Below are 26,107 nucleotides of genomic sequence, written 5' to 3' on the forward strand. Positions count from 1 at the left end.
AGCGATACGATTGCAAGTGCATGTGCAACCATATGTGCACATTAGAGGCTCGCATCGAAGCTCTCTCCCGACGCTTTTATCAGTTTTATCAGCTGATCGATGCTGCTCTTTCTCAGACCGAGACACACATACACCATCCCGATCTAGGCAGCGACACGCGTCAGGGTCGAGGCCGTCATGGGACCAACGAACTCCGAGTTCATCACGATCACGCATACCATCGAGAGCACCGCGCCGATGGCTCTGTTGGTTTCACTATCGTCATGGAAACAAGGCCGAAAAGTGCGAGAAAGAACATCCGAACGATACTTCCACTAAGTGCATTTTTTTCGAAGAGCGTCTGCCGGTTTACTCCCGAAAAAAATAGTGCGTTTCTCTCTCCGAGACACCCATTATCCCGACACTCTCACCAATTCATACGATAATACAAGCACCAGCTATAATCGAACGCCACGCATATTGAACCACGAATCACGCACTACACATAGCATCAACTTACCGAACTCAAGCACTACTCACCATGAGAAAAATACCAGCATCACGCTGAACCATATGTCCCCTGAGCAGAACGAAAATATCGATCGCATTTACGTTAATGATCACAGGACTCACAACAGATTCCTTATCGACACGGGTGCAGAGATTTCTGTTGTTCCACCATCCTACAAAGAAAGGATGAACCCCACGCCGACACGGAAACTTTTTGCCGCAAATGGTAGCCAGATTACCACTTATGGCACTAAAAATATCACCCTCGATATTGGATTAAAGCAACAGTTCACCTGGCCTTTCACGATCGCAGATGTTACTTGACTTCCTAAAACATTTTGACCTGCTGGTTGATATCAAACGCGACAAACTGATTAAGAACACAACAAACACAGCAACGCTCTCCGTAGCCGCATGCAGTACTTCAGATACGTTCACACAAATACTAAGAGAATCCAATGATATTACGGTACTCAATCTGAAGAACCGGTCGACAAAATCGAACGTAACTCATCAAATCTTAACGAAAGGTCCACCCATTTTTTGCCAATCTCGTAGATTACCAATAGACAAGCTGCAAGAAGCCCAAGCAGAATTTAAATTTATGATGAAAGAAGGTATCTGTCAACCTTCTAAAAGCTCATGGGCCAGTCCGTTACACATGGTTAAAAAATCAAATGGGAAGTGGAGACCATGTGGAGATTACAGGAACCTGAACGCAATAACCGAACCGGATAGATACCCGATACCACATATTCAAGACTTCGGCAATATACTACACGGCACAAGCATATTTTCCTGCATAGATCTGCAACGAGCTTATCACCAAATTCCTGTTGCGGAACAGGATATACCGAAGACAGCGATTACCACCCCATTCGGTTTGTTCGAGTTTCGTTATATGACGTTCGGATTAAGAAACGCCGGCCAAACACTACAACGACACCTTCATTCTATTTTTCGAGATCTTCCGTTTGTGTTCCCGTATATCGATGATTTATGTATCGCCTCGTCGAATGAAGAAGAACACAAGATTCATCTTCGAACCGTTTTTCAACGATTGGGAGAAAACTGTTTGGCAATCAACGTGGACAAGTGCCAAATAGGGAAATCTTCAGTCATTTTCCTCGGTCACGCGATCACACCCGAGGGTATCACACCGAATCCAGCGAAAATCCAAGCGATCCTCGATTTTCCACGCCCCAAGGTTGCAAAGCAGTTAAAAACGTTCATTGGAACGATAAATTTCTTTCGACGTTTTATTCCACACGCAGCTAGTAACCAACAACTCCTGCAACAAATGATTCGTGGTAACGTTAAGAATGACCACACACCGCTCAAATGGGATGACGACACTAAAGCAGCCTTTGTGAAATGCAAGGAAGATTTGGCGAATGCGACACTCCTTGCACACCCATCACCCCAAGCAAATCTTTGTTTACACGTAGACGCGTCGAATGTGGCAGTTGGAGGGGCACTACACCAGGTAACCAACAATGGCCTTGAACCCCTAGCCTTTTTTTTTCAAAAAAGCTGACACCAACTATGCAGAAGGCTAGCACATACGATCGCGAGCTATATGCAATGTACGAGTCAGTGCGATATTTTAAGGACCTTATCGAAGCACGTGTTTTTTGCATTTACACCGACCATAAGCCACTCGTGACAGCTTTCCTCCAACGACCCGAACGTGCTAACCCTACACAACAGCGTCGATTATGTTTCATAAGCGAATACACGACAGATATTCGTCATATTCCAGGGGAAGGTAACAACGTTGCAGACATGTTAAGCCGGATTGAAGCAATAATTTGCGAACCTATCGACTATGACCAAATGGCTGAGCTGCAACGAACGGATGCTGATATCACCGAGTTTATTCAAAACCCTCCCACAGGCAGTACGATCCGCGTGAAATCTTTCGAACTTCCATCGAGAAAAGGCAAATTGTACTGTGATGTGTCAACCCCTGAAATTCGTCCTTTAGTCCCGAAAACACTTCGCAAGCAAATCATCAGCAAAATGCATAACATTTCGCACCCCGGCGTCAGAGGTACAACACATTTGATCACTAAGCGATATGTTTGGCCATCCATGCGGAAAGATTGCAAGAATTTTGTCACTACCTGTATTCAGTGCCAAAGAAACAAAGTAACAAGGCACAACATCACCAAACCGGAGCAAATCATCGTGCCACAAGAACGTTTCCACCACGTACACATGGACCTGATTGGACCTCTACCTCCTTCGGAAGGCAATTTTTATTGCCTTACAATGATCGACAAATTCACCAGATGGCCGGAGGTAGTCCCCTTACCCAACATGACAGCAGAGACGGTGTCCCGAGCATTCATCGCACACTGGATTGCGAGATTTGGAGTGCCAGCCAAAATCACCACCGACCGCGGCAGACAGTTTGAAAGCGAACTATTCAAAAAGCTGTCCGAAACACTGGGTATCGACCATTTAAAACATCTCCTTACCATCCACAGGCAAACGGTCAGATAGAACGTCTTCATCGGCAATTGAAAGCCGCCCTCGTTTCCCATGATCGAACCAGATGGACAGAAGCACTTCCGTTAGTGCTGTTAGGAATGCGCTTCACGATTAAGGACGACCTCGGAGCAACGGTAGCCGAGCTGACATACGGTACCAACTTGCGTTTGCCTGAAGAATACTTCGAAAATAGCGGTACAGTCCCTAATATAACACCTGAATTTGTTACAAATCTGAGAACGATCATGAAGAGAGTGAAACCTACCCAAACGTCCAACCATAACACTAACAGAAAGGCCTTTGCAAATGCTAATCTGCAGTTCTGTAATCACGTTTTTGTACGCGTAGATAACGTCAGACCGTCCCTCACGCCCCCTTATGACGGTCCATACAAAGTGTGTAAAAAAGGAAAAAAGACTTACACAATAGAAGTTAAGGGTAGGAAAACGGCGATCTCGATAGATCGTCTGAATCCAGCATTCTTAAGTGAACCTAGCGATCTTCCTAAAGACTAAAGTAACGCCCTGCGTCCCGACCAAAAAGAATTAACCCCTAGACAGCCTTCGTACAAAACCCGTTATGGCAGAAATATTTTCCAACCACGAAAAAATTAAAGAAAGGGGGATGTGATGTAGCGGTTCATGCTCATGCATATTGCATGCAAGAAACAAAAGATTGTACTCGATCCGCGAGCATAAACCAGACCCTTCGTGGGCTCTTCGTAATTAGCCAATTTGTGCAATTATAATATTAGGAATAAAAACAGTCTCTTACTTCTTGACCATCGAACCAACAAGACGTACGTATTACTTCCGAATCCGAAATCTAAACGTTACACTAACCTCCACAAACTGGTGACCCCGATGGTCCGATTGAACGAGCATTTTATCCGAACAAGTGAATTTCGTGCGAGAAAACCGAAAAGAACCGCGTAGTGATCGACCGCGATCGCAAAGGACACTTTTTTACGTTTCACAGAACCGTCGCGTTTTTTAAGTGATCCACGAGAATAATAACTCCGTTTACGCGTAATATAACGTATTCTCAACTTTTACGGCCTATTTTTTGCTACAATGGTTGAACCAACGGTAACGAAGCCGAAAGAGGAGGAAAGTCAGATCGCTGTAACGCATTCAAAAATCAACTTTCCGGATTTCGATTCCGAAGACGTCGAGACGTGGTTCGTCTGTTTGGAAGCAGCTTTTTACGTAAATGGCTTCAAGCTAGATCGACATAAATTCAACGCAGTAATCGTTGCACTTGGCACACGCGCGAAGTTTTTTCATTCCGCCATCGCGAAATGCAATAAATCGGAAACGTCCAATAGGTACGACACCGTGAAAAATGCCGTCTTGGATTATTTTCGGCCCACAGAAAACCAACGCTTAACTAGTCTACTTTCCGGCGTCTCATTAGGCGATCGGAAACCAAGTATGCTTCTTTCTGAGATGCGCCGTCTTGGCGGAGAAGGATGTTCCGATAATGTCCTTTCTAATATTTGGTTTCGGGCTTTGCCAACCACCGCACGTTCAATCATCGCCGCCATGCCGTCTGTTTCATTAGACGATCAAGCAAAGGTAGCAGACAAAATCCTTGAAGCTCCGAGCAGTGCAACATCCAGTACAAGCGATACGATTGCAAGTGCATGTGCAACCATATGTGCACATTAGAGGCTCGCATCGAAGCTCTCTCCCGACGCTTTTATCAGTTTTATCAGCTGATCGATGCTGCTCTTTCTCAGACCGAGACACACATACACCATCCCGATCTAGGCAGCGACACGCGTCAGGGTCGAGGCCGTCATGGGACCAACGAACTCCGAGTTCATCACGATCACGCATACCATCGAGAGCACCGCGCCGATGGCTCTGTTGGTTTCACTATCGTCATGGAAACAAGGCCGAAAAGTGCGAGAAAGAACATCCGAACGATACTTCCACTAAGTGCATTTTTTTCGAAGAGCGTCTGCCGGTTTACTCCCGAAAAAATAGTGCGTTTCTCTCTCCGAGACACCCATTATCCCGACACTCTCACCAATTCATACGATAATACAAGCACCAGCTATAATCGAACGCCACGCATATTGAACCACGAATCACGCACTACACATAGCATCAACTTACCGAACTCAAGCACTACTCACCATGAGAAAAATACCAGCATCACGCTGAACCATATGTCCCCTGAGCAGAACGAAAATATCGATCGCATTTACGTTAATGATCACAGGACTCACAACAGATTCCTTATCGACACGGGTGCAGAGATTTCTGTTGTTCCACCATCCTACAAAGAAAGGATGAACCCCACGCCGACACGGAAACTTTTTGCCGCAAATGGTAGCCAGATTACCACTTATGGCACTAAAAATATCACCCTCGATATTGGATTAAAGCAACAGTTCACCTGGCCTTTCACGATCGCAGATGTTACTTGACTTCCTAAAACATTTTGACCTGCTGGTTGATATCAAACGCGACAAACTGATTAAGAACACAACAAACACAGCAACGCTCTCCGTAGCCGCATGCAGTACTTCAGATACGTTCACACAAATACTAAGAGAATCCAATGATATTACGGTACTCAATCTGAAGAACCGGTCGACAAAATCGAACGTAACTCATCAAATCTTAACGAAAGGTCCACCCATTTTTTGCCAATCTCGTAGATTACCAATAGACAAGCTGCAAGAAGCCCAAGCAGAATTTAAATTTATGATGAAAGAAGGTATCTGTCAACCTTCTAAAAGCTCATGGGCCAGTCCGTTACACATGGTTAAAAAATCAAATGGGAAGTGGAGACCATGTGGAGATTACAGGAACCTGAACGCAATAACCGAACCGGATAGATACCCGATACCACATATTCAAGACTTCGGCAATATACTACACGGCACAAGCATATTTTCCTGCATAGATCTGCAACGAGCTTATCACCAAATTCCTGTTGCGGAACAGGATATACCGAAGACAGCGATTACCACCCCATTCGGTTTGTTCGAGTTTCGTTATATGACGTTCGGATTAAGAAATGCCGGCCAAACACTACAACGACACCTTCATTCTATTTTTCGAGATCTTCCGTTTGTGTTCCCGTATATCGATGATTTATGTATGGCCTCGTCGAATGAAGAAGAACACAAGATTCATCTTCGAACCGTTTTTCAACGATTGAGAGAAAACTGTTTGGCAATCAATGTGGACAAGTGCCAAATAGGGAAATCTTCAGTCATTTTCCTCGGTCACGCGATCACACCTGAGGGTATCAAACCGAATCCAGCGAAAATCCAAGCGATCCTCGATTTTCCACGCCCCAAGGTTGCAAAGCAGTTAAAAACGTTCATTGGAACGATAAATTTCTTTCGACGTTTTATTCCACACGCAGCTAGTAACCAACAACTCCTGCAACAAATGATTCGTGGTAACGTTAAGAATGACCACACACCGCTCAAATGGGATGACGACACTAAAGCAGCCTTTGTGAAATGCAAGGAAGATTTGGCGAATGCGACACTCCTTGCACACCCATCACCCCAAGCAAATCTTTGTTTACACGTAGACGCGTCGAATGTGGCAGTTGGAGGGGCACTACACCAGGTAACCAACAATGGCCTTGAACCCCTAGCCTTTTTTTTTTTTCAAAAAAGCTGACACCAACTATGCAGAAGGCTAGCACATACGATCGCGAGCTATATGCAATGTACGAGTCAGTGCGATATTTTAAGGACCTTATCGAAGCACGTGTTTTTTGCATTTACACCGACCATAAGCCACTCGTGACAGCTTTCCTCCAACGACCCGAACGTGCTAACCCTACACAACAGCGTCGATTATGTTTCATAAGCGAATACACGACAGATATTCGTCATATTCCAGGGGAAGGTAACAACGTTGCAGACATGTTAAGCCGGATTGAAGCAATAATTTGCGAACCTATCGACTATGACCAAATGGCTGAGCTGCAACGAACGGATGCTGATATCACCGAGTTTATTCAAAACCCTCCCACAGGCAGTACGATCCGCGTGAAATCTTTCGAACTTCCATCGAGAAAAGGCAAATTGTACTGTGATGTGTCAACCCCTGAAATTCGTCCTTTAGTCCCGAAAACACTTCGCAAGCAAATCATCAGCAAAATGCATAACATTTCGCACCCCGGCGTCAGAGGTACAACACATTTGGTCACTAAGCGATATGTTTGGCCATCCATGCGGAAAGATTGCAAGAATTTTGTCACTACCTGTATTCAGTGCCAAAGAAACAAAGTAACAAGGCACAACATCACCAAACCGGAGCAAATCATCGTGCCACAAGAACGTTTCCACCACGTACACATGGACCTGATTGGACCTCTACCTCCTTCGGAAGGCAATTTTTATTGCCTTACAATGATCGACAAATTCACCAGATGGCCGGAGGTAGTCCCCTTACCCAACATGACAGCAGAGACGGTGTCCCGAGCATTCATCGCACACTGGATTGCGAGATTTGGAGTGCCAGCCAAAATCACCACCGACCGCGGCAGACAGTTTGAAAGCGAACTATTCAAAAAGCTGTCCGAAACACTGGGTATCGACCATTTAAAACATCTCCTTACCATCCACAGGCAAACGGTCAGATAGAACGTCTTCATCGGCAATTGAAAGCCGCCCTCGTTTCCCATGATCGAACCAGATGGACAGAAGCACTTCCGTTAGTGCTGTTAGGAATGCGCTCCACGAATAAGGACGACCTCGGAGCAACGGTAGCCGAGCTGACATACGGTACCAACTTGCGTTTGCCTGAAGAATACTTCGAAAATAGCGGTACAGTCCCTAATATAACACCTGAATTTGTTACAAATCTGAGAACGATCATGAAGAGAGTGAAACCTACCCAAACGTCCAACCATAACACTAACAGAAAGGCCTTTGCAAATGCTAATCTGCAGTTCTGTAATCACGTTTTTGTACGCGTAGATAACGTCAGACCGTCCCTCATGCCCCCTTATGACGGTCCATACAAAGTGTGTAAAAAAGGAAAAAAGACTTACACAGTAGAAGTTAAGGGTAGGAAAACGGCGATCTCGATAGATCGTCTGAAACCAGCATTCTTAAGTGAACCTAGCGATCCTCCTAAAGACTCAAGTAACGCCCTGCGTCCCGACCAAAAAGAATTAACCCCTAGACAGCCTTCGTACAAAACCCGTTATGGCAGAAATATTTTCCAACCACGAAAAAATTAAAGAAAGGGGGATGTGATGTAGCGGTTCATGCTCATGCATATTGCATGCAAGAAACAAAAGATTGTACTCGATCCGCGAGCATAAACCAGACCCTTCGTGGGCTCTTCGTAATTAGCCAATTTGTGCAATTATAATATTAGGAATAAAAACAGTCTCTTACTTCTTGACCATCGAACCAACAAGACGTACGTATTACTTCCGAATCCGAAATCTAAACGTTACACTAACCTCCACAAACTGGTGACCCCGATGGTCCGATTGAACGAGCATTTTATCCGAACAAGTGAATTTCGTGCGAGAAAACCGAAAAGAACCGCGTAGTGATCGACCGCGATCGCAAAGGACACTTTTTTACGTTTCACAGAACCGTCGCGTTTTTTAAGTGATCCACGAGAATAATAACTCCGTTTACGCGTAATATAACGTATTCTCAACTTTCACGGCCTATTTTTTGCTACAATGGTTGAACCAACGGTAACGAAGCCGAAAGAGGAGGAAAGTCAGATCGCTGTAACGCAACGCAGTAATCGTTGCACTTGGCACACGCGCGAAGTTTTTTCATTCCGCCATCGCGAAATGCAATAAATCGGAAACGTCCAATAGGTACGACACCGTGAAAAATGCCGTCTTGGATTATTTTCGGCCCACAGAAAACCAACGCTTAACTAGTCTACTTTCCGGCGTCTCATTAGGCGATCGGAAACCAAGTATGCTTCTTTCTGAGATGCGCCGTCTTGGCGGAGAAGGATGTTCCGATAATGTCCTTTCTAATATTTGGTTTCGGGCTTTGCCAACCACCGCACGTTCAATCATCGCCGCCATGCCGTCTGTTTCATTAGACGATCAAGCAAAGGTAGCAGACAAAATCCTTGAAGCTCCGAGCAGTGCAACATCCAGTACAAGCGATACGATTGCAAGTGCATGTGCAACCATATGTGCACATTAGAGGCTCGCATCGAAGCTCTCTCCCGACGCTTTTATCAGTTTTATCAGCTGATCGATGCTGCTCTTTCTCAGACCGAGACACACATACACCATCCCGATCTAGGCAGCGACACGCGTCAGGGTCGAGGCCGTCATGGGACCAACGAACTCCGAGTTCATCACGATCACGCATACCATCGAGAGCACCGCGCCGATGGCTCTGTTGGTTTCACTATCGTCATGGAAACAAGGCCGAAAAGTGCGAGAAAGAACATCCGAACGATACTTCCACTAAGTGCATTTTTTTCGAAGAGCGTCTGCCGGTTTACTCCCGAAAAAAATAGTGCGTTTCTCTCTCCGAGACACCCATTATCCCGACACTCTCACCAATTCATACGATAATACAAGCACCAGCTATAATCGAACGCCACGCATATTGAACCACGAATCACGCACTACACATAGCATCAACTTACCGAACTCAAGCACTACTCACCATGAGAAAAATACCAGCATCACGCTGAACCATATGTCCCCTGAGCAGAACGAAAATATCGATCGCATTTACGTTAATGATCACAGGACTCACAACAGATTCCTTATCGACACGGGTGCAGAGATTTCTGTTGTTCCACCATCCTACAAAGAAAGGATGAACCCCACGCCGACACGGAAACTTTTTGCCGCAAATGGTAGCCAGATTACCACTTATGGCACTAAAAATATCACCCTCGATATTGGATTAAAGCAACAGTTCACCTGGCCTTTCACGATCGCAGATGTTACTTGACTTCCTAAAACATTTTGACCTGCTGGTTGATATCAAACGCGACAAACTGATTAAGAACACAACAAACACAGCAACGCTCTCCGTAGCCGCATGCAGTACTTCAGATACGTTCACACAAATACTAAGAGAATCCAATGATATTACGGTACTCAATCTGAAGAACCGGTCGACAAAATCGAACGTAACTCATCAAATCTTAACGAAAGGTCCACCCATTTTTTGCCAATCTCGTAGATTACCAATAGACAAGCTGCAAGAAGCCCAAGCAGAATTTAAATTTATGATGAAAGAAGGTATCTGTCAACCTTCTAAAAGCTCATGGGCCAGTCCGTTACACATGGTTAAAAAATCAAATGGGAAGTGGAGACCATGTGGAGATTACAGGAACCTGAACGCAATAACCGAACCGGATAGATACCCGATACCACATATTCAAGACTTCGGCAATATACTACACGGCACAAGCATATTTTCCTGCATAGATCTGCAACGAGCTTATCACCAAATTCCTGTTGCGGAACAGGATATACCGAAGACAGCGATTACCACCCCATTCGGTTTGTTCGAGTTTCGTTATATGACGTTCGGATTAAGAAACGCCGGCCAAACACTACAACGACACCTTCATTCTATTTTTCGAGATCTTCCGTTTGTGTTCCCGTATATCGATGATTTATGTATCGCCTCGTCGAATGAAGAAGAACACAAGATTCATCTTCGAACCGTTTTTCAACGATTGGGAGAAAACTGTTTGGCAATCAACGTGGACAAGTGCCAAATAGGGAAATCTTCAGTCATTTTCCTCGGTCACGCGATCACACCCGAGGGTATCACACCGAATCCAGCGAAAATCCAAGCGATCCTCGATTTTCCACGCCCCAAGGTTGCAAAGCAGTTAAAAACGTTCATTGGAACGATAAATTTCTTTCGACGTTTTATTCCACACGCAGCTAGTAACCAACAACTCCTGCAACAAATGATTCGTGGTAACGTTAAGAATGACCACACACCGCTCAAATGGGATGACGACACTAAAGCAGCCTTTGTGAAATGCAAGGAAGATTTGGCGAATGCGACACTCCTTGCACACCCATCACCCCAAGCAAATCTTTGTTTACACGTAGACGCGTCGAATGTGGCAGTTGGAGGGGCACTACACCAGGTAACCAACAATGGCCTTGAACCCCTAGCCTTTTTTTTTCAAAAAAGCTGACACCAACTATGCAGAAGGCTAGCACATACGATCGCGAGCTATATGCAATGTACGAGTCAGTGCGATATTTTAAGGACCTTATCGAAGCACGTGTTTTTTGCATTTACACCGACCATAAGCCACTCGTGACAGCTTTCCTCCAACGACCCGAACGTGCTAACCCTACACAACAGCGTCGATTATGTTTCATAAGCGAATACACGACAGATATTCGTCATATTCCAGGGGAAGGTAACAACGTTGCAGACATGTTAAGCCGGATTGAAGCAATAATTTGCGAACCTATCGACTATGACCAAATGGCTGAGCTGCAACGAACGGATGCTGATATCACCGAGTTTATTCAAAACCCTCCCACAGGCAGTACGATCCGCGTGAAATCTTTCGAACTTCCATCGAGAAAAGGCAAATTGTACTGTGATGTGTCAACCCCTGAAATTCGTCCTTTAGTCCCGAAAACACTTCGCAAGCAAATCATCAGCAAAATGCATAACATTTCGCACCCCGGCGTCAGAGGTACAACACATTTGATCACTAAGCGATATGTTTGGCCATCCATGCGGAAAGATTGCAAGAATTTTGTCACTACCTGTATTCAGTGCCAAAGAAACAAAGTAACAAGGCACAACATCACCAAACCGGAGCAAATCATCGTGCCACAAGAACGTTTCCACCACGTACACATGGACCTGATTGGACCTCTACCTCCTTCGGAAGGCAATTTTTATTGCCTTACAATGATCGACAAATTCACCAGATGGCCGGAGGTAGTCCCCTTACCCAACATGACAGCAGAGACGGTGTCCCGAGCATTCATCGCACACTGGATTGCGAGATTTGGAGTGCCAGCCAAAATCACCACCGACCGCGGCAGACAGTTTGAAAGCGAACTATTCAAAAAGCTGTCCGAAACACTGGGTATCGACCATTTAAAACATCTCCTTACCATCCACAGGCAAACGGTCAGATAGAACGTCTTCATCGGCAATTGAAAGCCGCCCTCGTTTCCCATGATCGAACCAGATGGACAGAAGCACTTCCGTTAGTGCTGTTAGGAATGCGCTTCACGATTAAGGACGACCTCGGAGCAACGGTAGCCGAGCTGACATACGGTACCAACTTGCGTTTGCCTGAAGAATACTTCGAAAATAGCGGTACAGTCCCTAATATAACACCTGAATTTGTTACAAATCTGAGAACGATCATGAAGAGAGTGAAACCTACCCAAACGTCCAACCATAACACTAACAGAAAGGCCTTTGCAAATGCTAATCTGCAGTTCTGTAATCACGTTTTTGTACGCGTAGATAACGTCAGACCGTCCCTCACGCCCCCTTATGACGGTCCATACAAAGTGTGTAAAAAAGGAAAAAAGACTTACACAATAGAAGTTAAGGGTAGGAAAACGGCGATCTCGATAGATCGTCTGAAACCAGCATTCTTAAGTGAACCTAGCGATCCTCCTAAAGACTCAAGTAACGCCCTGCGTCCCGACCAAAAAGAATTAACCCCTAGACAGCCTTCGTACAAAACCCGTTATGGCAGAAATATTTTCCAACCACGAAAAAATTAAAGAAAGGGGGATGTGATGTAGCGGTTCATGCTCATGCATATTGCATGCAAGAAACAAAAGATTGTACTCGATCCGCGAGCATAAACCAGACCCTTCGTGGGCTCTTCGTAATTAGCCAATTTGTGCAATTATAATATTAGGAATAAAAACAGTCTCTTACTTCTTGACCATCGAACCAACAAGACGTACGTATTACTTCCGAATCCGAAATCTAAACGTTACACTAACCTCCACAAACTGGTGACCCCGATGGTCCGATTGAACGAGCATTTTATCCGAACAAGTGAATTTCGTGCGAGAAAACCGAAAAGAACCGCGTAGTGATCGACCGCGATCGCAAAGGACACTTTTTTACGTTTCACAGAACCGTCGCGTTTTTTAAGTGATCCACGAGAATAATAACTCCGTTTACGCGTAATATAACGTATTCTCAACTTTCACGGCCTATTTTTTGCTACAATGGTTGAACCAACGGTAACGAAGCCGAAAGAGGAGGAAAGTCAGATCGCTGTAACGCATTCAAAAATCAACTTTCCGGATTTCGATTCCGAAGACGTCGAGACGTGGTTCGTCTGTTTGGAAGCAGCTTTTTACGTAAATGGCTTCAAGCTAGATCGACACAAATTCAACGCAGTAATCGTTGCACTTGGCACACGCGCGAAGTTTTTTCATTCCGCCATCGCGAAATGCAATAAATCGGAAACGTCCAATAGGTACGACACCGTGAAAAATGCCGTCTTGGATTATTTTCGGCCCACAGAAAACCAACGCTTAACTAGTCTACTTTCCGGCGTCTCATTAGGCGATCGGAAACCAAGTATGCTTCTTTCTGAGATGCGCCGTCTTGGCGGAGAAGGATGTTCCGATAATGTCCTTTCTAATATTTGGTTTCGGGCTTTGCCAACCACCGCACGTTCAATCATCGCCGCCATGCCGTCTGTTTCATTAGACGATCAAGCAAAGGTAGCAGACAAAATCCTTGAAGCTCCGAGCAGTGCAACATCCAGTACAAGCGATACGATTGCAAGTGCATGTGCAACCATATGTGCACATTAGAGGCTCGCATCGAAGCTCTCTCCCGACGCTTTTATCAGTTTTATCAGCTGATCGATGCTGCTCTTTCTCAGACCGAGACACACATACACCATCCCGATCTAGGCAGCGACACGCGTCAGGGTCGAGGCCGTCATGGGACCAACGAACTCCGAGTTCATCACGATCACGCATACCATCGAGAGCACCGCGCCGATGGCTCTGTTGGTTTCACTATCGTCATGGAAACAAGGCCGAAAAGTGCGAGAAAGAACATCCGAACGATACTTCCACTAAGTGCATTTTTTTCGAAGAGCGTCTGCCGGTTTACTCCCGAAAAAAATAGTGCGTTTCTCTCTCCGAGACACCCATTATCCCGACACTCTCACCAATTCATACGATAATACAAGCACCAGCTATAATCGAACGCCACGCATATTGAACCACGAATCACGCACTACACATAGCACCAGCTTACCGAACTCAAGCACTACTCACCATGAGAAAAATACCAGCATCACGCTGAACCATATGTCCCCTGAGCAGAACGAAAATATCGATCGCATTTACGTTAATGATCACAGGACTCACAACAGATTCCTTATCGACACGGGTGCAGAGATTTCTGTTGTTCCACCATCCTACAAAGAAAGGATGAACCCCACGCCGACACGGAAACTTTTTGCCGCAAATGGTAGCCAGATTACCACTTATGGCACTAAAAATATCACCCTCGATATTGGATTAAAGCAACAGTTCACCTGGCCTTTCACGATCGCAGATGTTACTTGACTTCCTAAAACATTTTGACCTGCTGGTTGATATCAAACGCGACAAACTGATTAAGAACACAACAAACACAGCAACGCTCTCCGTAGCCGCATGCAGTACTTCAGATACGTTCACACAAATACTAAGAGAATCCAATGATATTACGGTACTCAATCTGAAGAACCGGTCGACAAAATCGAACGTAACTCATCAAATCTTAACGAAAGGTCCACCCATTTTTTGCCAATCTCGTAGATTACCAATAGACAAGCTGCAAGAAGCCCAAGCAGAATTTAAATTTATGATGAAAGAAGGTATCTGTCAACCTTCTAAAAGCTCATGGGCCAGTCCGTTACACATGGTTAAAAAATCAAATGGGAAGTGGAGACCATGTGGAGATTACAGGAACCTGAACGCAATAACCGAACCGGATAGATACCCGATACCACATATTCAAGACTTCGGCAATATACTACACGGCACAAGCATATTTTCCTGCATAGATCTGCAACGAGCTTATCACCAAATTCCTGTTGCGGAACAGGATATACCGAAGACAGCGATTACCACCCCATTCGGTTTGTTCGAGTTTCGTTATATGACGTTCGGATTAAGAAACGCCGGCCAAACACTACAACGACACCTTCATTCTATTTTTCGAGATCTTCCGTTTGTGTTCCCGTATATCGATGATTTATGTATCGCCTCGTCGAATGAAGAAGAACACAAGATTCATCTTCGAACCGTTTTTCAACGATTGGGAGAAAACTGTTTGGCAATCAACGTGGACAAGTGCCAAATAGGGAAATCTTCAGTCATTTTCCTCGGTCACGCGATCACACCCGAGGGTATCACACCGAATCCAGCGAAAATCCAAGCGATCCTCGATTTTCCACGCCCCAAGGTTGCAAAGCAGTTAAAAACGTTCATTGGAACGATAAATTTCTTTCGACGTTTTATTCCACACGCAGCTAGTAACCAACAACTCCTGCAACAAATGATTCGTGGTAACGTTAAGAATGACCACACACCGCTCAAATGGGATGACGACACTAAAGCAGCCTTTGTGAAATGCAAGGAAGATTTGGCGAATGCGACACTCCTTGCACACCCATCACCCCAAGCAAATCTTTGTTTACACGTAGACGCGTCGAATGTGGCAGTTGGAGGGGCACTACACCAGGTAACCAACAATGGCCTTGAACCCCTAGCCTTTTTTTTTTTTCAAAAAAGCTGACACCAACTATGCAGAAGGCTAGCACATACGATCGCGAGCTATATGCAATGTACGAGTCAGTGCGATATTTTAAGGACCTTATCGAAGCACGTGTTTTTTGCATTTACACCGACCATAAGCCACTCGTGACAGCTTTCCTCCAACGACCCGAACGTGCTAACCCTACACAACAGCGTCGATTATGTTTCATAAGCGAATACACGACAGATATTCGTCATATTCCAGGGGAAGGTAACAACGTTGCAGACATGTTAAGCCGGATTGAAGCAATAATTTGCGAACCTATCGACTATGACCAAATGGCTGAGCTGCAACGAACGGATGCTGATATCACCGAGTTTATTCAAAACCCTCCCACAGGCAGTACGATCCGCGTGAAATCTTTCGAACTTCCATCGAGAAAAGGCAAATTGTACTGTGATGTGTCAACCCCTGAAATTCGTCCTTTAGTCCCGAAAACACTTCGCAAGCAAATCATCAGCAAAATGCATAACATTTCGCACCCCGGCGTCAGAGGTACAACACATTTGGTCACTAAGCGATATGTTTGGCCATCCATGCGGAAAGATTGCAAGAATTTTGTCACTACCTGTATTCAGTGCCAAAGAAACAAAGTAACAAGGCACAACATCACCAAACCGGAGCAAATCATCGTGCCACAAGAACGTTTCCACCACGTACACATGGACCTGATTGGACCTCTACCTCCTTCGGAAGGCAATTTTTATTGCCTTACAATGATCGACAAATTCACCAGATGGCCGGAGGTAGTCCCCTTACCCAACATGACAGCAGAGACGGTGTCCCGAGCATTCATCGCACACTGGATTGCGAGATTTGGAGTGCCAGCCAAAATCACCACCGACCGCGGCAGACAGTTTGAAAGCGAACTATTCAAAAAGCTGTCCGAAACACTGGGTATCGACCATTTAAAACATCTCCTTACCATCCACAGGCAAACGGTCAGATAGAACGTCTTCATCGGCAATTGAAAGCCGCCCTCGTTTCCCATGATCGAACCAGATGGACAGAAGCACTTCCGTTAGTGCTGTTAGGAATGCGCTCCACGAATAAGGACGACCTCGGAGCAACGGTAGCCGAGCTGACATACGGTACCAACTTGCGTTTGCCTGAAGAATACTTCGAAAATAGCGGTACAGTCCCTAATATAACACCTGAATTTGTTACAAATCTGAGAACGATCATGAAGAGAGTGAAACCTACCCAAACGTCCAACCATAACACTAACAGAAAGGCCTTTGCAAATGCTAATCTGCAGTTCTGTAATCACGTTTTTGTACGCGTAGATAACGTCAGACCGTCCCTCATGCCCCCTTATGACGGTCCATACAAAGTGTGTAAAAAAGGAAAAAAGACTTACACAGTAGAAGTTAAGGGTAGGAAAACGGCGATCTCGATAGATCGTCTGAAACCAGCATTCTTAAGTGAACCTAGCGATCCTCCTAAAGACTCAAGTAACGCCCTGCGTCCCGACCAAAAAGAATTAACCCCTAGACAGCCTTCGTACAAAACCCGTTATGGCAGAAATATTTTCCAACCACGAAAAAATTAAAGAAAGGGGGATGTGATGTAGCGGTTCATGCTCATGCATATTGCATGCAAGAAACAAAAGATTGTACTCGATCCGCGAGCATAAACCAGACCCTTCGTGGGCTCTTCGTAATTAGCCAATTTGTGCAATTATAATATTAGGAATAAAAACAGTCTCTTACTTCTTGACCATCGAACCAACAAGACGTACGTATTACTTCCGAATCCGAAATCTAAACGTTACACTAACCCCCACATATTCATTACGCGAGTTAACGCTCGTCGCCACAACCCTCCCACCGGATATACCCTCTCCTATGATATCTACCGGAAGAAGAGGCTACAGATACATAAGCATCCGTTCAGCTGCAAGACATTAACATCATCCAGACATCAACATCCTAAAATGTCCTTCACATCCAGCCAGCATACTGTTGTAAAACAATTCACCAACTATCGCCATGCACCTTAACCTGATCATTTGTACCCTGGCTGTTCAGACATTTGCAGCCCTAGACCCGTATTGGAATTCCCTGATAAACCGTCGTACATCAGGTACTCCAAGCCACCATCGAGCAACCAGCGAAACAACGAATCCTTAACCCTTCCATCCTGCTTCCTCATATTGTGAAATAGAAATAGTTTATTATATTTAAGGACGAAATTTAGAAATACATCCACTCTCAGTTCAGCTCTTAAACAACAACGTTATTCTGTCCGAGGAATCAGAATCCAACCCCAACCCCCGTGTTTGTTAACTCGCGCACGCACCTTATTTTCGCTAACTACCTCATTTATTGACCGATTTTAATATGGTTTTTTGCATTATATTAGGTGTATTTCAGTAAGTGAGGAATGATCGGAAATAACACAATCGGTACAAACATTTCATAGCTACGTGGAGCGGGCAACGTAAAACCGGTCCGGAATCGTTTTTGATTCCGGAACCATCCGGAATCATTCTTTCGGATCGGAACTACTCTTGGGTGGGATCGGATCGGATCGGTGATTCCGGCCCGGAGCGCCCATCGCTAAAGCAGTGGGAATCCAGGTTCAGTACACCGCGGCTTACTCTTCTCAGCAGAATGGCGTCGCGGAACGCACGAACCATACTTTAAAGGAAATGGCTACGTGTATGTTGTTAGATGCAGGACTTGACAAGAAGTATTGGGGTGAGGCAATAATGACCGCAAGTTATTTGCAAAATAGACTGCCGTCGCGTTAATTCAGTCGGACACCTTAAGAATTGTGGTTTGGGAGCAAACCAGCTCTTGATTATTTGCGAGTCTTTGGGAGTCCAGCATATGTTCACATACCAGACGTAAAGAGACACAATTTTGATGAAAATTCTCGTAAGCTGACATTTGTGGGTTATTGCACCGAGAGAAAGGCTTATCGATTCCTAGATACTGAAACCGATCAGATAACAATCAGTCGAGACGCTCGTTTTTTGGAGATGAAAGACAGTTCGATAGAGCATGATACGACTACACCAAAGGTCAACTATGGTTATGTTGTTTCCAATCTCAATACCGGTGAGCAAAATGACTTTGGTAGTGAAGTTCAGGAGGAGTCAAATGATAATGCACTTGAGTTGCAGCCCAACGGGGCAGTTATTTACCATACTAGTGCAAAAGATGACACCGATGATGGTGGTTGGGAAAGTGCAGCAGAGGAACAGCGCACTAGTAAGACAATACCACAAAGCTCGAAGCGAAGCACCAGGGGGGTTCTTCTTCATTATTTGAGGGATTATGTAGTGAATTTAGCAGTTGCTATTAACTCCGCAGCTATGATGAAGCTATCAGTGGTGCAGAGGAGGTTTTTTAGGAAGCAGCAATAGCTGAGGAATACGAATCTCTACAAAAGAACGTTACTTGGACTTTAGTAGAATTGCCATCAGGACGGGTACCTATAGGAAGCAAAGGGATATACAAGAAAAAAGAAGACAGTGATGGTAATGTGATTCACAGCGTTTTGGTGAAGATTATGATGCAGTTTTCGCGCCAGTGGCTACACAAACAACACTGAGAATTTTGCTGACAATTGCCGGATACAAACAACTTAAAGTAAGGCATATTGGCGCGTATTTGCACGGTAGACTAAAGGAAGATATCTACATGAAGCAACCTAAAGGTTTCATAAAACCAGGGACGGAGAGGCTTGTGTGCAAACTAAAACGTAGTTTGTATGGTTTGTAACAGGCGGCAAGAGTATCGCATAACACTCTTGGGGAAATTCTGACAGCTATGAAGAAGAATCCAGATCCGATCCTTGTTTGTACTTAAAGATGTTACCTGGAGGAGTTCGAGTCTATTTACTAATATACGTGGATGACATGCTAGCAGCCAGCACAAGTGAGAGTGAAATCATGAAAGTAGAGAAAGAGCTTCAGAAACATATTGAGGTGACATCGCTAGGACAAGTAAACCATTTCTTGGGAATCCGAGTGACAAAAGGCAAAGATGGTTTTTACTCCATGGATCAGGAAACGTTTATAAAGAAGGTTGCGAGCCGTTTTGGACTTCAAAATTCGAACGGATCGAACAATCCAATGGACACCGGTTACTATCGAGTTCGCGAGGGACTGCTTCCCTACTTAATAATGGGCAGTATCTTAGTATGATAGGAGCATTACTATACATAGCCGTGAATACTCGACCCGACATTTCTGTGAGTGTGTCCATACTAAGCAGACAAGCCAGCAGCCCAACTGAAGCAGACATGGTAGAACTGAAACGTGTAGTCATATATCTTTTGAAGACCAGGGACTATAAATTGACGTTGGCATTGAATCGCGAAGAGCCGTTAAAGCTTTATGGACTTAGTGACGCAGATTGTAGTGGCGATACTTCTGATGGAAAATCTAACACTGGTTTCTTATTTCAGCTTAGCAAAGCGACAGTTTGCTGGGCTAATCGAAAGCAAACATGCTTTTCATTGTCAAGTATGGAAGCAGAATATGTGGCGCTATCGGAAGCGTGCCGAGAACTAATTTGGTTGAGACGGCTTCTGGAAGAACTGAACGAAAAGCAGTATGATGCTACGGTGGTATATAAAGATAACGCTGGATGCATCAACTTCGTAGCCATAGAACGACTATCACGACGGTCAAAGCACATCGACACATGTGTCTGTTTTACAAAAGATCTTTGTAACAAAGGAGAGGTAGGGCTACACTATAGTGCGTCAGAGAACATGATCGCAGATATATTTACTAAACCGTAAGGGCATATAAAGCAGAAACTGTTTGTCGAAGCGATGAGTTTAATGGAGTAGAGCGGCCATAATATAATGTATTGAGGAGGAGTGTTGGTATATCAAAACATTTTATGATGTATTTCCGGCAACACTGCCAACAAGTGAATTGACAAATAGAAGTGTGCAATAAATGTTAGAGTGTGTTCAGCCAGCAACCGAAGCGCGTGTGTTCGTTCGTACTTCCACTCCAACACTTATCACGCCTTCCAGAGGCGAAACATAATAATACAATGGCAGTTGCCACCCTTCAACAAAAAAATAAGAAAAATGAAGAGTTAGTATAGGAGACTAAAGCTACTCAACAGGAAGATCACCGGGGAGAATTACTAAAATATAAACGTAGAGGACGAAGCAAGTGAGCAAGTGAAATAAAGAAACGAGAAAACTTAAAAAGAATGAAGCAAGCAACCAAAAACAAATACAAAAACTGCAAATCAGATTCTGAGAGGAATAAAGCCGATGGAAAAAAAAGGGACTGTATTACAAGAATTTCATGACGCTTCTTTAGGAGGCCATGTGGAAGTAAGAAGAATGAAAAAAAGAATCAAGGAGTTATTTTTTTGGACAGGAAAGGAACATAGAAAAATATGTAAAAGGATGCTGATCATGTCAACTAAATAAGATTGATAGATACAATAAGATACCTATGAAAATAACCACTAATTCACTAAGTCCATTCGAAAATATATATGGTCATACGCAGGATGGTCAAACGTAATTTTATACGGTGCTGGTTGCTCGAGGTCCGTTTCAAAACTGTTTTTTGAGTGTTTTCGCACTGACTTACCGTATTACTGTAGTTATTTTCGCAACGGGATTACATCTGGGATTCGTTTGGTGATATTACAATTTCTTCTCGTGACATCTGTGCGCTGTGAATCATATCTATTGTTCGGCGTCTATTTTGGAACATCATCTTCATCATCAATATCAGTGAACGTGTCTTAGTGCATCTTCAATCATGTCTGATACGTGCCCGTACTCTAATGCTGTAAATAGAGAAGAAAATTATATGTGTGATGGTTACTGCAAATCTGTATACCATCTTTCTTGCCTCGATATAATGTGATGCTGCTGTATCGGAGTTGAAACGGGACGGTTCTCATTCGCATGCGTCATGCGCCGCGGTGGAAAATCCATACTTCTTAAGAATTTTTCAACTGCCTTGACGGATCTAAAATCTGAGTTACTCCGGGAGTTTGATTGCCGTTTATCCGCAGCTATGGATGCTATCCGGAAGGACGTTTTAACTGCGATCGATACATCTACACGCATCTATACTAAAGCACTGCCTACTACATCAAACGCTACACTTCACCTTCCCGTCATGGATACAACCACTACCACCACACCACTAAGCTTACGTCTAGGCGAAGTCGACAGTGCATCCCGGAATGCCCCCCCTCGCAACGCGCCTAAACGTAGCCTTGTCGACTTTACGCCGCCTGATGCAAACGCAGCCACTTTGTTACACACTGGCACCGCCCCCGCTACACCTCCGTCTCATTTCGTGTCGACTAATCCATGGATTGATTCCAACGAGCCGAAGTTCTGGCTCTATCTAACTCGTATTGCCGCTTCGGTAACCGATTCGGATATGAGGAATATGGTAACAAAACAACTGATGGCACTGATGACGTCATAATCGACAGGCTGCTGCCACGTGACAGGGAAGTCAGTACACTGACTTTTGTGTCGTTTAACGTCGGAATGTCGCTTGACTTTAAAGACAAGGCTCTTTCTGCTTCCACTTGGCATAAAGGAATTGCCTTCCGGGAATTCGTCATCGACCACCGTTCAGCTGCTGCGCCGCATTTTTCTAGCGCCCCACCACCAACGATACACGACCATATCCCACCACAAACTATGCACGAGCAAAATCATCAGCCACCACAAACTACAATAGCACCACCCCAACCAAAACGAACGGGGCAAAACAGCGTGTGTCTTGCTCTAAATCGTCTAGCTCACTTGTTTACACTTATGTACGAGTATTCTGTGACGTCATGAACTTTGGATTTGCCGTAACTGTACGCTTCTGTGTTTCGTTCACACTCGTATAACTGTTTCATTCGCACTTACAGACGAGATAAGCCGAGCAATGTTTGTTTGCCAACGATATCGATGTTGTGTCTAGATCGTATCGATGCATTGGTTTTACATTTCGCTCAAACTCGTATGTCATTCCTCTCGCACTCACGGACAGTATAGACGGAGTAAATTTTTGTTCTGAAAGGTATCGATACATGTGTGTATACGCCGGGTGTTTTACCTTGCTTGCACTGCTATACCTCACACACAAACGCATACATACACGCCTCGTACCTTTAAACGCGTAACCGTCTGAAATCACGCCAGACGGCGGAGTAAGTGAGAGCGAAAAAAATATTCTGGTGCCATGAATATATGGCGCTGGATCCTTCTGAAAAGGATAATCAGGATGCAGGACCAAGCCAACCATGTTAGTTGACTTTATTACACAAGTTTAACGAATATAAAGTTCGATTACATCGTAGTGTTAATGTTATATTATAATTTACAACATACCCAAAATATAGCCACGAGCAATTTAAACCATGAAATGCAGCTCACATCGCCAACCCCAGAACAAAGTCCAGTACCAAATATGAACCAGACCGAAGAAGAATAAGTCGAATTGGCTGACTACATCGATTGCTGTTTTTCCGAAGATGAGAATGAAATCAACACTGACGATACGTTCAATCAAATTATCGATAAAATGTCAATAGTTGATTGAATTCGTTACTGGGCACTTTCCACCAACGCGCCGCATAGCTCCATAAATATAATTTTAAAGCTTTTTAAAAAAGCCAACGTTAAATTTCCTTTAACCGCTAAAACTTTGCTGTGGACAAATCGGAATCCTTCGACGGACTTCAGTGCTAACAAAGTAGTTAATACAATTTTTCCCACGTTAACATACCTTTTGCAATCGGAACAGTATTTTCCTTTCCAGTGTCAGTAGCTAACGCACAATATTTCAATATATTTTTAAAAAGCTGTTTAAACCATACAAAATGCAATTTGAATGCTACCTTTCGATCCTAATACTTTGACAAATTGGTTGTACTCAGATGAAAACGTCATATCATCTGTTTCTTTGTCCAGCGGCATTTTGCTTAAATAGTAAAAGATGATAATGAATAAAGGCGATGCATTACATCACGGTCCACCACGACGATTCTTAACAAAACCATGGATCATTGAAACTCAACAATGATATCCATTATAGTTTGCTAGTTTTGCATTTACCAAATACAAATACAAGAATGTACACAAAAAACACATTTTCTTTAACTTGCGATCCTATATAGCGCATGTAAAACAAAACCTACTCCGATCCACACTAGATTATCACGACTAAAAAGGACCATCGCATCACCATCGCAGCAAAGCATATGGTAAATATGCATTATACACTAAGAATCACAGTTCAATTCTCACTTCTCCTGCTCTCCTCTAGATATCCAGAAAAAACAGTACTGCATATTTCAATCTCTTCTCTCTACAGTTCAATTCTCACTTCTCCTGCTCACCTCTAGATATCCAGAAAAAACAGTACTGCATATTTCAATCTCTCCTCTACACACAGGCTCAAAAGCAGCTACCTTGATCCATAAGAGAAACAGAGCAAAAAGCATGGAAGAACGAACAAGCAGTGCGAAAGAGAAAAAAACAGCATACACAAATCAATTTTTTTGCACATCTTCATGACGTCAAAAATTTTGTGACGTCATAATTTGTGGTAAACAAAATTGCCCCATCCGTTTCTGACTACGGGACAATTATCGTGACAAAAGTAGGGCCCCATTTTAGCCCCATTCTTGCAACGACTTTACCTATTTTGTTGTGCTTGGGTCGTAGGTAGTGTTGTGAATAGTGTTGGGTCAAGTAGCTCTTTTCAAAGAGCGGAGCGAACCGCTCTCGCTCACCTTAGTGAGCGGTGAGCAAGAGGTAGCTCCGCACAGTGCGAATTGCGCTCCGAAGAGCACAATGTGCGATGAGCGAAATGCGCTCCGAAGAGCGCGATGTGCGATGAGCGAAAAGCGCACCGAAGAGCGCGATGCGCGGTGATCGAATAGCACGAGAAAGAGACTGTCGAGATATGTATATCGCTATGAATAATCTGTGAAATTACAAAATGTAGCGCTATTTGAAAAATGAAAACAAGATAGTTACTATAATAAATTTCTATAAAAAAATAAACTAAAAACAAAAAACGGACTAATGAACACCATGTTAATTTTGAAACTTTATATCTACAAATACAAAGAAGCTGCGTGTGGTTTTTTATGTAAAACTTATAGTTTTTAAATATATTTTAAAAAACTTATGCTATATTTTTATGTTTTTGAAACAAGCTGATCTCTTCTTCTTCTTCTTCTTCTTCTTCTTGTTTTAAATGACTTTTTGGTCATCGATTGGCTTAATAGATTTATTGGTACCATATAGTTGGGACCCACTCGGTACGGTCCGGATTAGAATTGATCCCTGGTCCTGCCGTGTGGAGATCAACGTCGCTATCGCTTCTTCCTACGAACCACCCTAACTGTTAATAATACTTATATTTATTATTTATCAAGACAAAACAATGATATCGCTTAATACATATTTTAACAAATATTTTTAACATTCATCATGTTACGCACTATGGTTAAAAACTGATTTTATGAGAATTATGTACATATTAAATCAAGATTGCAAATCTTTGTTCCTAATGTAAGCCATAAGACTAACCGTGAGAAAAAATTATCAAAATAATGATAATAATAAAATAAAATAATCATACTATGTTCCTGTAATTAGAGATTTTTTTCTATAGTAACGGCCTGGCCGTATTTCTGCTAATAGCTAATATTTTCACGCAATATATGATTTTATATCGAAATTTTAAGTTAATTCTTGACATCCTTGTCTAATTTTTATTTTAACCTATTTTGGTTAATGAATAGTATTTTGTTGATTTTGTTTGGTTTTAATCTGTTTCGTTTGCTTGTCTCTACATCTCCTGCCTTCGAAAACACCCTTTCACAAGGCACGGATGATGCAGGAATACACAAAGTTTCTAACATTAAGCAATGCAGTGTTGGAAACTTATTTTTGTATAGTTTCCACCATTCCAGGGGATCATCAGTCCTGTGAGTCAAAGGCCCCGATAAATAATTGTCTAACTCTTTTTGGACTTCACTTCTAGAATGTAGCACGACTTGCGATTGATCTTGCTCTGAATCAAAATCAATCCATATACTATTTTTATCATTATTTGATCTCTCAGTGTTTTCCTGTGGTTGTTGATTTTGTGATTCATTATCAATAGCGTTTATGGCATTCATTTTCTCAAGTATAAGTGTGCAGCATTGGTTAAATTCAGTGTCACTATTGAATCCTTTGTGTTTAAATCTTGGATCTAAAACTGTTGCAAGCTGAACTATTTGTGAATCCACGTAACTGAACCTCTGCTGAATTCCATCAAGGAGGCATTTAATTAATGTTTTCGTTTCTTTACAACATGTAGTAATCTGT

General features: G+C 43.5%; 1 protein-coding gene and 4 pseudogenes across 1 annotated transcript in view; 4 read left to right on the forward strand and 1 right to left on the reverse strand.

Annotated features, from left to right (window-relative positions):
* Positions 1–26,107, reverse strand: part of LOC126559692 (surfeit locus protein 4 homolog) — a 464,744-nt gene that overhangs the window by 383,130 nt on the left and 55,507 nt on the right. The window lies entirely within an intron of this gene.
* On the forward strand, positions 178–813 carry LOC126564648 (uncharacterized; annotated as a pseudogene).
* Positions 4,788–5,422, forward strand: LOC126564659 (uncharacterized; annotated as a pseudogene).
* On the forward strand, positions 9,290–9,925 carry LOC126564671 (uncharacterized; annotated as a pseudogene).
* LOC126564681 (uncharacterized) lies at positions 13,900–14,535 on the forward strand (annotated as a pseudogene).

Source organism: Anopheles maculipalpis, chromosome X (genome assembly GCF_943734695.1).
Source record: "Anopheles maculipalpis chromosome X, idAnoMacuDA_375_x, whole genome shotgun sequence".
Classification (NCBI taxonomy): Eukaryota; Metazoa; Arthropoda; class Insecta; order Diptera; family Culicidae; genus Anopheles; species Anopheles maculipalpis.